Source organism: Ceratotherium simum, chromosome 11, assembly GCF_057802395.1.
Source record: "Ceratotherium simum simum isolate JZ-2026a chromosome 11, ASM5780239v1, whole genome shotgun sequence".
NCBI classification, from domain to species: Eukaryota; Metazoa; Chordata; class Mammalia; order Perissodactyla; family Rhinocerotidae; genus Ceratotherium; species Ceratotherium simum.
The window spans coordinates 13,527,689-13,540,450 of NC_141910.1; the positions used below are offsets into that span (position 1 = coordinate 13,527,689).

At 42.5% G+C, this 12,762-nt stretch overlaps 1 pseudogene; it reads left to right on the forward strand.

Moving 5' to 3' along the window:
* Nucleotides 1–11,988: 11,988 nt before the first annotated feature.
* On the forward strand, nt 11,989–12,414 carry LOC101403688 (ATP synthase F(0) complex subunit C2, mitochondrial pseudogene; annotated as a pseudogene).
* Nucleotides 12,415–12,762: the final 348 nt, after the last annotated feature.

Below are 12,762 nucleotides of genomic sequence, written 5' to 3' on the forward strand. Positions count from 1 at the left end.
TGAAATCCAGGAAATGACAACAACACAGAAGAAACCGCTGAGGAGCTGAAAGGCCGTTTAGAACTGGACTGTGTGTGTTTGTGGTTGTGGGTGTATAGTGTGTGGGTGGGAGATAGTTGCAGCCTGAGGCAGAGGTGACTATATCTGAAGGATAAAAGAAAAGTGATTGACTTTCTGCTCTGGCCTCTCCCGCACCTTTGCCCTGGACAGTCGCTGCTTGCCCCGCACTGCAGAACTGCGGTGGCAGTGGCTCAGACCACTGGTCAGGGCGTCCATGGGGATGAACTCAGGGCAACGTAAAAACCCTGCCAGAGTGAAGAGTTGATGTATTGGGGGAACAACTGTTTTTGAGCAATGTCTCACACCTCCACAATTTGTCCTCCAAATTCCCAGGCTGGCCCATCCAATCAGTGGAGGCAGCTTCCTTCCAGCACAGGGTGGAAGGTGAAACCAAAACCCCAAGGAGTTTGGGGCCAGATGAAAACAGGCAGGAGTGGTGACCTGTGATTGTGTGATGCGTGGGGTGCTCCACTCAAGATCTGAGTCCCTGTCCTTTCCTTGAACTTAGCAGACTAGCAGACACTGAGGGGCCTTCTGCCCTGCCCCAAAGGGCAGCGCAGGGCAGAATAGCCAATACCCCTGGGGAATATGGGCTTACAAGCCACCATAATGAGACACTCAAAGAGTAAAATTAAACCAAAAGAAAAATGAAATGCATAACATGTAACATCAGAAACGGCAAGACGGAAGCAGGAGTATTAGTACAGATGGACCAAGAATTTCAAATCAGCTCTATAAAAATACCAAAGAGATGTTAGCAGAGTAAAATAAGAACAAGAAGAAATGTAAAAGAACCAAATGAAAATATTAGGTATGAAAAAGATAAAAGTTGAAATACAGAACACAATAAATGAGATAAATAATAGGTGAAGAATAAATTAGTCAAAATATCATATTGAAAAACATTCCAAGAAGAACTCATTAAACAATGAAGAGATAAAAAAATAAATTTAATAAGGAGGATAGAAGTAGAATGCTATGATGATATTGCGATATATATTAAGAAATATGTATTTGGTCTTCCTCCCATTTCTGGCACAGAGCTCCCAAAACCCTTGGAGCCATAAGAGCAATGGGCGCATCTTTTGTCATAATATTTGGTCTCCTTGTCCTCAGTTCCTGAAATCGCCTCAGAACCATAAAGGTGAAATGGGTGTCCTGTTACTCATTACAAGCCCCTTTCCACCACAACGGGATTTATGTTAATGAGGTGACTTTTGGACAGAACCTAAGGATGGGGCTAGTTGCCAGGGGAACCAACCATGTGATTGGAGGGTTGGAACTTTCAGTCCCACCCTCAACCTCTGGGGAGGGGAGAGGGGCTGGAGATGGAATTCAACTGCCAATGGCCAGTGATGTAATCAATCATGCCTGTACAATGAAGCCTCCATAAAAACCCAAACAGATGGGGTTCAAAGAGCTTCTGGGTTGGTGAAGCTCCATGCCCCTCCCCATGCCTTGCCCTGTGTATCTCTTCCATCTGGCTGTCCCTTAGTTATATTCTCTTATAATAAACCAGTAATCTAATGAGTAAACGAGTTTCTTGAGTTCTGTGAGCTGCTGTAGCAAATTAATCGAACCCAAGGAGGGGGTCGTTGGAACCTCCGATCTATAGTCGGTCAGTCAGAAGCCCAGGTGACAACCGGGACTTGCAACCGGCATCTGAAGTGGTGGGGGAGGGAGCAGTCTTGTGGGACTGAGCCCTTAACCTGTGGGGTCTACCCCAAGATAGATCTACTAGATAGGTCTAGTAGGTAGATCTACTATCTCGGGGTAGGTAGTGTCAGACTTGAGTTGCTTGGTGGTGTTAAAAAAATGGTTAAAGAAGACAACTTAGGTGATACAAACAAACTTTATTGAGTACTTCAATTCTTCCTTTCGGAGAACTGCCAAATGGGGCTGAAGTCAGGAAGCTTTTATAGGATAAAGAATAAAGTACAAGGAAGAGAAAAATGGAAAATATCTGATTGGCTGGAGCCACATAGTCAACCTTGTTTATGTGGGAAGACCTAGAGTTGGCTTGGCATTTGGAGATTGACTGACTGGATATACTGCATTTCTGGTCAAGCAGAGCATTTACAGGGACATGAAAGTTATTTAAGGTTTGGTTTGCTGACGTGGCACCCCAGGCAGGAGTGACTTGGGCCTAGAAATTTATTTCAACAGTGGTCTGGGGGAACACCCCCCCACACATTGGAATTGGAAGACTGGAACCTTTAAATGTTCACATCCGTATAACAGGAATTCAGAAGGAAAAACAAACAAACAAAAATGAATAGAATATATTTGAAGAAACAATAGATATAGCTTTTTCAGGTTTAAAAAGGATGAATGACCTGAGATTGAAAGGGCCATAGAGCAGAAAATAAGAGAAAGAAGGAAAAACCCACACAAGATACCAGATGGTGAAATTTTAAAATATTGAAGAGAAAATTCTAAATCATTTATTAGACCTCTTAGCAGCAACACTGGGTGCAAGATGATAATAGAGTAATATTTCTCAAGTACTAAGAGAAAATAGCTTTGAAGCTACAATTTTATATCCAGCCAGGTTGTTATTCACATGTGAAAAGATAACAACAAAAATTCTTAGATAACAAGGCCTCAAAATGCTTGCCATATAAAGAGCTACATTAAAAAAAAATCTCTGAAGTGCCAGAAGGCAAGGACATATGAAAAGATCAATGGAGTAATTTCACATGGTTTAACCTAATATATAAAGCAAACTGTTTAAGAAAATGTTAACAGTTGTTAAATCTAGGTGGAGAGATATATTGATGTTCATTGTACCATCATTTCTACTTTTCTAGAAGTTTGAAAATTTTTATAATAAAAAAGTTTAAAACATTTTGGAAGAGACATAAATCCAGGAGACTTTGCAAGAAATATAGAGTATGTGTGATTAAATACATTGGTAAAATTTTCTGATTTCTAAACAACAACTGCAAGAACAACAAACTTAAGACTAAGGAAAAGAAAAAAAGAAAGTGTGTCCATAATAACCCCAAATTAAAATTCTAGAGAATACCAAATTGGTAGTGGGTTGGGAGTAGGTAGAAGTTTGGGAAATCTCTAAATATTTGAAAATTAAACAACACATTTCTACATAATCCATAGGTCAAAGAAGGAGTCACAAGGGAAATTATGAAATCTTTTGAACTGAATATAAAAGAAAATACAACATATCAAAATTTATGGAATGCAGCCAAACTAGTGTTTACAGGGAAATGTATAGCTTTAAATATCTATATTAGAAGAGAAGAATGGTCTCATATCAATAACCTAAGCTTCCACTTTAAGAAACTGGAAAAAGAAGAGCCAACTAAATCAGAAGCAAGCAGAAGAAAGAAAATAATAAAGATTAGAGTGTAAATACATGAAATAGAAAACAGAACAATAGAGGAAAAAAATCAATAAAATAAAAGGTTATTTTTTTGGAAAATATTAAGAAAATTGAGAAATCTTTAGCTAAACCTGTGAACTTATATGGCATAAGGGATTTTGCAGATGTGATTAAGTTAAGGATCTTGAGATGGGAAGGTTATTCTGGATTATCCAGGTAGGTGGGCCCTACGTGTAATCATAAGTGCCCTCATAAGAAAGAGGCAGAGGGAGATTTGACTGGGAAGAGATGTGAAGATGGAAGCAAGAGGCTGGAGGGAAGGTCATGAAGGAATGCAGGCAGTCTCCAGAAGCTAGGAAGCACAGGGAAGCACATTCTCCCTTAGAGCCTCCAGGAGGAGCGCAGCCCTGCTGACACCTTGACTTTAGCCCAGTAAAACTGATTTGAGGGCCGGCCCGTGGCTTAGCGGTTAAGTGCGTGCTCTCCGCTGCCGGCGGCCCGGGTTCGGATCCCGGGTGCGCACCGAGGCACCGCTCCTCCAGCCATGCTGAGGCCGCATCCCACATACAGCAACTAGAAGGATGTGCAGCTATGACAGACAACTATGTACTGGGGCTTTGGGGGAAAAATAAATAAATAAAATCTTTAAAAAAAAAAAAAAAAACTGATTTGAGACTTCTGGCCTCCAGAACAGTAAGTGAACACATTTGTGCTGTTTTAAGTCACCAAGTTTGCAGTTAATTTGTTATAGTGGCAACAGGAAACTAATGTAATATCCAACCTCAAATATATTTGATTTATATTTTATAAACTTTTAAGTAGTTGCAAACACATAAAAATTTTTTAATTTCACATTATAATCTGGATTTATGTTTTTTTAATTGGAATACTAGGCAGCACAGATCTTCCCCATAACATGGCGGTAATAATAGCCCTGAACTGAGCATGCCTCATTACCCTTTGCAGTCTCCTGTGGCCTGCTTGCTTCTCTATGTCTGCCCTGCTCCTGTAGGCATATGCGAGTTTGGGACTCCTACTTTAGAGTTGTTGCTGTAGCTTTTTGCAGCTGTATTTGCATCTGTATCTGAGGACGTGACTCAGTCACTTTGAACGGATGCAGCATCTTCCTTCCTAGCATGGATTATAACTATCTCCTTTTTGAGAGGCTCAAGGAGGAAAGAGTGGTCACTTCTGAAACTGCCCAATTATTTCATGCTTTGTCACTTACACATCTGCTGGCGGACAAGCTCTTGCCCACATTATTGCAGGGACTCGTTCCCCTGTCAAGCTTCTGGCCTTTCTAGAATATTTGGGGGCAAGGGATTCTCTCACGTCCATACTTTGCTTGTTTTTTCCACTTTGTCATGTACTGATCCGTAGTTCCAGAAGTTCTAGGACCATCACCCTCTCTTGGAAGATGTTGTTAGCATCTTGGTGGCCTCGGAGGTGCAGGACTGGGCCACTGGGAAAGCTATTCTGGAGTCTAAGACATGAATACAGACCTGTTTAATTATTCGCTTCAGCACAGGTGAAAGTTGGCAGACTTACCTGAAGTCTTAGGGTGAATTACAATGCACAGAAAAGACATCTTAAAAGTACATGTTAGGGGGGTGGCCCCGTGGTGTAGTGGTTACGTGCGCACGCTCCGCTGTGGTGGCTAGGGGTTCAGATCCGGGCACACACCACCGCACTGTTTGTCAAGCCAGCATGGCGGCATCCCATATAAAGTGGAGGAAGATGGGCACGGATGTTAGCCCCAGGGCCAGTCTTCCTTAGCAAAAAGAGGAGGATTGGCGACAGATGTTAGCTCAGGGCTAATCTTCCTCACCAAAAAAAAAAAAAAAGAAGAAGTATATGTTAGGATGCTCCAGCATTAAAGGCCAAGTGCCCCCACTTAAGCCCCCTCTGAGCATTCCCTCTCTCCCATCCCTCAAGAAAATGAGAGCCACAACTCTCTCCACCAGGTCAGGATGCTAAGGTTGGTCTTTCCACACTCTGACCGGTTTCCTTCCAGAAAGACTGACAACTTGACAAAAACTTACCGGCTTGCTGCACCCTGTCCCCACCCAAGAACATCACAGTCCTCCTCGGTGCTCCCCTCCTCAGTGCTCCTCCCAACGTCCCAACGTCAGGATCCATCAACCTGGATTACAGCTGTGCACAGCCGCATGAAACAGCCCTGCAAAAGCGCTTTGGCACTGCCAGCCGAGGCCCCTCAGGGGTCCGCATTCTGAAAAGAAGCTTTGCCTGGAATCCTTTTAGCTGCCTTCCTGGCTCTCCTCCCAATTTCCTGTGGGTAACTGCTCCCACTGGGATATATCCACACCCTTGCCCAAAACATAGCTGCAGAGACTGCCTGGTCGGAATCATATTTTTTAAAAAGAAACATTTTCCTAAGCCTTAAGTGGGTTTGCATTGCCCTTAGTAAAAAATCCCAAATCTTTGAAGTGGTGCACAGGTCCTGGAGGGGTGGCTCCTGCCTTTCCCTCCTGCCATTCCCCTCTGTGTTCAGGCCACACCAGCTTCTCTTAATGTCATACTGTCTTAATGTCATGCCAGATCTTCCCTGTCTCAGGCCTTTGCACAAGCCCTTCCTCCTTTACGCGAACTGGTCTGAAATTCCTTTCTGCTTCTCGTCTTTCTCTGGTCTTGCCTAATGTAATTTCCTCAGGGAAACCTTTCCTGACTTCCCAACTGAAATAAAGTCCCCTATAATACAGGCTCCCATAATCCTATGCTCTCTCCTCACAGTGCTTACTGAAGTTTGTGGTTTTATATTTTTGTGGTTATGTATTTAATATCCATCTCCCCCATGAGAGTTTCCCCCCTGATCAGGGGAGCTTCTTGAGGGACTGTCTTTCCTACATTTTTTGAATCAATAAATGAATGATAGGGAACCATTTACAAAGACTCTTCTCCCCCTCGATCCCCTACAATTTAAAATATGCAGAGTTTCTTACTGTTTTAATCCTTTTTATTTGATGTTGGATATATCTTTATAATTTGCCTAACCAAAAGGCCCAAGACTTGAGTTTTTCTCCAAATAAACAAGACGTCAGTTACCAAAGATGAGGTCTAGCAACACAAAGAAACCCTGACGCTTGGAGACTACAGCTCATCCTGGATGGGACTGAATGTCACAGTGCCCCGCCCTGCTCTGGCCAGCAGTCTCTGTGGAGGAGGGTTTTCCTCCATACAGGGCCCAGGGTGGGGAGCCCGGCTCTGAGGTGAGGGGAGCCAAAGCTACAGCTCCCGCTTCTCTAGCAGCCAGCAGTGCTCCTGGCCCTTTCTCTGACATGCTATGACTTCTTTATCCCTGTTAATGGATAGCTAGGCTCCAGCCCACGTGGCTTACTGTTTTAAATCATGCAGAAAAGAACATCCTTATGCAAAGTTCTTTGAAGACTTGTATGAGGAGTTCCACAGGATAAAGTCCTACAAATGGAATTGCCAGATTGAAGGGACAACCCATTTTAAATTGCTGATAGATGTTGCAGATTGGATCTCCAAAAAGGCTATGCCAGTTCAGACTCACACCAAGGGTGTCCTTTTGGCTCCCAGACTGTATATCCTTGTATTAATTTGCAGTTGTAAACTAGTAGTGAGGTTAAGCCTCTTTTCATACATTTAACTGCCCTCTACATTTCCCCTGTGAACTGTTTATTTAAATTCTTTTAGCAGTTGAGATAGAACCCCAAATATAAAAAATAAACTGCTATATTTTATTCTGTTCCTTGAGTGGGATTTTTATGTTTAGATCTTTAATATACCTGACATTTTTTTTTAACATGGAATAGATTTTATTTATTTACTTATTTATTTGTGAGGAAGATCAGCCCTGAGCTAACATCCGTGCTAATCCTCTTTTTGCTGAGGAAGACCGGCTCTGAGATAACATCTATTGCCAATCCTCCTCCTTTTTTTCCCCCAAAGCCCCAGTAGATAGTTGTATGTCATAGCTGCACATCCTTCTAGTTGCTGCATGTGGGATGTGGCCTCAGCATGGCCGGAGAAGCGGTGCGTCGGTGCGCGCCGGGGATCCGAATGCGGGCCGCCAGTGTCGGAGCGTGCGCATTTAACCACTAAGCCACGGGGCTGGCCTCTACCTGACATTTTTTTAATGAGTTGAAACTCTAACTTTGTATTTAATATTTATTACTGTTATTTTTTACAGATGGAAAGTAAAGTTGTCCTTTTCCTACATATTTGAAATACCATCTTTATCATAGCTTAAATTCTTATGCACGTGTAAGACTATTTCCAGACTTTCTATTCTGTTTCTGCTGGCTCTATTTGTCTACCTCTGGCTCCAGCCCACATTGTTTTAATTATTGCAGCTTTATAGCACATGCCTGGGACTAAGTAAGCACTCGACAAATATTTGTTACCCTTGAAATCTCCTCTTTTAAATATACATTAGAATCAGTCCGTCAAGTTATTTTAAAACCCACTGAGCTTCATTTCTTTTACTTTCAAACTCCTTGAGCAATTTTATTTTAGGCATATCTTTTATTGATGGCAGATGTTTGCATTTATTTATTTTTTTAATCATATCCAAAAGTATTTTCTTTTAATTGGCAAGTTTCTCCCATTCAATTATTGTTATACAGATAGATTTAGTCTTGTCCTCTTTCATAATTTCAGATTGCTTTTTAATACCCTCTTGTTGTTTTCCTTATTTTCTGTCATTTGCTTTCTGATTTGTGTTTTCTTTGTTGTTTCTTCCCACCTCCAACAATTTGAAAAATGTATAATTTAAAAATATTAATCCTCATCTTTTTAGTTTGAAATAAATATGCTTAAGCCTGTGTAACTCCAAAGTCACTCCTCTTAGAAACCAAAAGTGCAAGCAGACAAAAAATAAATAGATATTAAAGGTCTAAACAATACAATGAGTAAATTTGATCTATTGGATAGAATAGAACTCCACACCCAATACAGAAGCACAGTCTTTCTGAGCACAGGAAGAACATTTAAACTGACCATATAAGGATCTGTAATAAATTTCACAGAATCAAAATCATACAGACCATGTCCTCTGACCACAATGCACTAAAATTAGAAATTAATAACAAAAGTAAGGCTTAAAAGCACCTGCCTCTTGCAATTTTGCTGGCTGCTCTGTCCTCTCTGATCGCTCCTACCTGCTCCTCCCCCCTGGATTGCTAGATGGCTCCTGGAAATTTGAAATTCTCACTGCAATTCAGGTTCACCAGCCTCTGCTCGCAACCCAGCTCCCAGACCAACTTTCTTCACCCAGAACCCATCCAGGTGCCCGGCAGAAACAGAAGGGTCATCTTCTGATATTCTAGAATCTGCCCTTCTGAGAAATTTTTAATGGGCTGTCACACACAACCAGTATTTATTGGACTCCCGTCGCCCTCTCCATGAAAAATGAATGAACAACCTACAAACACCGTGGTAATTCCGTCCTCCTTTCTCCCTTCCTCCCCCACCTTTTGAGCCTGTTTCATGATTTTTGTTCATTTCTGAAATCAACAAATATTATTGAGCACCTCCTACATGCCAGGCACTGTGGGAGCAGCTGAGGATAGAGGTGAACCAGGCAGATGTGGTCCCTGCTTTCCTGGAGCTTATGGCCCAGCAGGGAGGGAAACAGAAATCCCAAACCAATATAGCGTTGCCCCTGTGGGCAGCAATGAGAGCCTGTGGTAAGAAGATTCTACCCAGCTAAGGAGGGCAGGCAAGGTTGGACTGCCAGAGGAATGCCAGAATGATATCAACAGAGGGATAGGAGTTACCTTGGCAAAGAGGAGGGAAGAGTGTGCCAGGCAGAGGAAACAACAGGTGCAAAGGCCCTGTGGCAGGAGAGAGCAGGGTAAAACACAAGAGACTGAAAGGAGGCCAGTGTGACTAGGCCACTGTGAGGCAGGGACAGGTTACAAAGGAGGGTTGGCACCAGGTCTTTTGGGCCTCAGTGTCCAGGCTGAGGATGGCTGTCCTTATTCTAAGAGCAATGAGAAGCTGTTACAATGTTTTTGTTTTCAGTTTTAATTTGTTATTGTTATATATAACACAAATTCGGAAAATCATATACAGCAAATGTACCATTTAATGAATTGGTATCATGTAAATATCACAGATGGGAGGAAACTAAGGAGACGTGATGACCCATTGCAGTGTGGGATCCTGGATGGGATCTTAGAACAGAAAAAATGATGTTAATGGAAAAACTGGTGAAATCTGAAAAAAGTCTGTGTCTAGTTAATGATATTGTACCAAATGTTGGTTTCTTAGTTTGGACAAATTACCTGTAAAATGTTAAGGAGGCTGAATGGAAGCTGGGTGAAGGATATACAGCAACTCTCTGTACTATCTGCAGCTTTTCTGTAAATCTAAAATTATCCCAAAATTAAAAAAAAAAATTTTAAGCTGACAAATACCAAAAACATCCTCAAATCCAGAAAATAATGTAATTTAAAAAACTAACCACTTCACATACTTCTGTAATACTTTTTTTTTGGTTTCATTGGTCATGTTGTTACATAACAATGATTTTGTAATATTTTCTAAAGATAGAATAAAAGGTAATTTAGTCTTTTCTTAAAAATAACAGGTAAAACTGACATACAGTGTTTAGGGATCGCACTTGGGGGATGTGTTAGACAGAGACCTACATAGCTCGGGTCCCCTCAAGGAAGGATATGTCTCCTGAGTTTCCTCCTGTCTGTGATGGTTATCATGACCTTGATATTTTGAAGGGTACTGCTCAGGTATTTTTTGTGTGTGTGTGTGAGGAAGATCAGCCCTGAGCTGACATCTGCCAAACCTCCTCTTTTTGCTGAGGAAGACTGGCCCTGGGGCTACCATCCGTGCCCACCTTCCTTCCCTTTATAAGGGACGCCGCCACAACATGGCTTGACAAGAAGTGCGTTGGTGCGCGCCCGGGATCCGAACCCTGGGCTGCTGCAGCGGAGCGCGCGCAGTTAACCGCTGTGCCACCGGGCCGGCCCCTGCTCAGGTATTTTGAAGGATGTCCCTCAATTTGGATTTGTCTGATGGTTTTCCCTTGATTAGAAGGCCACTATGAATTTTCACAAAGGCACAGAGGTGAAGTGCCCTTCTCACTGCATCGTATCGGGGGTACATGTTAATCAATATGATTTATCACGGGGGATGTTAATCGAGATCATTTGATTAAGGTGGTGTCTGCCAGGTTTGTCATTGTAAAATTACTGTTTTTCATACTCTGTTCTTTGAACGCAGGTCTCTGCGTCCAGCTACACTCAATGAGAGGTGAATTAAGCTCCACGTCTTAGAGGGGGCAGTATCTACATGTCTTCTTTAGAATTCTTCTGTAAGGAAGATTTTCCTCTCCATTTACCTCATTTATCCATTCAATCATTTATTGGTATCACTACAAACTCATGGATATTTATTTTTTTTATCGGTTATAATCCAATACTATTGTGATTTATTTTGTGGCTCAAGTCGTTCCAGCTCTGGCTGTTGGGAGTTCTTTCAGGCTGGCTCCTGTGTTCTTTTGACATTACCCCACCCCCCTTTTTTTTTCCTGAGGATGTCCCTACTTTCTGGCATTACAAAATGGTCCAGGCTCATCTTGTATTTTCCCTGCCCTAGTCCTAGAATCAGCCATTTCTCCAATGAGCCTGGTTTTTTTTACTGGAAAATGATATTTAGAAACCATGGTCTGGGTGCTGGATGTGCTCATTGCTATTGGTGCATTTACGTGTTTTTTAAAATTTGCTTTTAAAGTTTCTAGGTTCCTCTTCTAGCTCTTTTTTTCCTTTCTTTTTTTTTCCTGAGGAAGATTTGCCCTGAGCTAACATCTGTTGCCAATTTTCCCCTTCTTGCTTGAGGAAGCTTCACCCTGAGCTAACACCTGTGCCAATCTTTCTCTGTGTTGTTATTTGGGTCACTGCCACAGCATGGCCACCGACGAGTGGTGTAGGTCCGCACCTGGGAACTGAACCCAGGTCCTCAAAGCGGAGCACCCCAAACTTAACCGCTAGACCACAGGGCCGGCCCCAAACTCTTTTTTTTGCAATTTATTTTTTTAAAAAACTGGATTTTGTGTTCTGTAGTTTCCCACAGTCTGGATTTTGCTGGTTACATTCCTGAGTTGTTGTTTAACATTTTTCTCTGTCCCTTATAGTTCCTGTAAATTTATAGTTGGATCTAGAAACTTGATCAGATTCTGGTTAGATTTTTTGGGCAAGACTACTTCATAGGTGGTAGTGTGTTCTTCCGCCAGGAGGCATGTAATTTCTGGTTATCTCTTTTTTTGTCAATCAGCAGCCATTGACAATCACTGCCTAGATCCATTCACCCATTGGGGCTGCAAAATGGTGATATTCCAATTCAATCATCCCTCCTTCATTCATTTGCTGGAACGCTTCTAAAAGGAGACTCTTCTCATAGACTATTTTGTCACCTAGTGTTACAGTTCATATAGAAAGAGCAGGATTCTTTCCCTTCATTTAGCAGTTTTCAAAATAAAGTGTTGGTTCCTTAGCATCTTCTAATGATGACACATTTAATTTTTGAAAATCATTATGGGCAGTGGGAGCAGCTCTCCTGCCACAGCCCCTCATCCCCTGGAGATGTACACCTGCGCCAAGTTTGTCTCCACGCACCCCCCCCCCCAACACCTCTCAGCTGTTGAGCTGATCACTGCCTGCAGTGGGGCTGAAACGACCAGAGATACTGAGAGATGAGAGCCTCAGCAGCTTGGCAGCCCCATGTCCCCTGACCTCACTTATTCCTTGCCGCAGCTTCCAAACCAGCACCGTTTCAAGGGACATTGACACAGTAGCCAAGTTCATTGGGTCTGGGGCTGCCACAGTAGGGGTGGCTGGTGCTGGGGCTGGAATTGGGACTGTGTTTGGGAGCCTCATCATGGGTTATGCCAGGAACCCTTCTGTGAAGCAACAGTTCTTCTCCTAAGCCATTCTGGGCTTTGCCCTCTCGGAGGCCATGGGGCTTTTTTGCCTGATGGTGGCCTTTCTCATCCTCTTCCCCATGTGAAGGAGCGGTCTCCATCTTCCATAGTTCTTTCTCCCATGTCTTGTCTGCTCTGTGTGTGTGTTCCTTTTCCTATACCTCCCCAGGCAGCCTGGGGAAAGTGGTTGGCATTGGGGTTTGACAAAGGGAAGATAAATGAATACTGTATTAATAAGAAAAAAATCATTATGAAATCATGGATTTAAATATATTTAATGTATTTCAATCTGCTGATTTATTATCCTTATTGATGCTCTGTTTGTTGTGCCTTTGGCCAGTGAAAGTCTCTCAAGTTGGTTCCTGAGTCCTTTCTGACACAATCCCAGTAGCCTTTGGTGGCTTTCTTCCAATATGGCATCAGGGAAGCAGGAAAG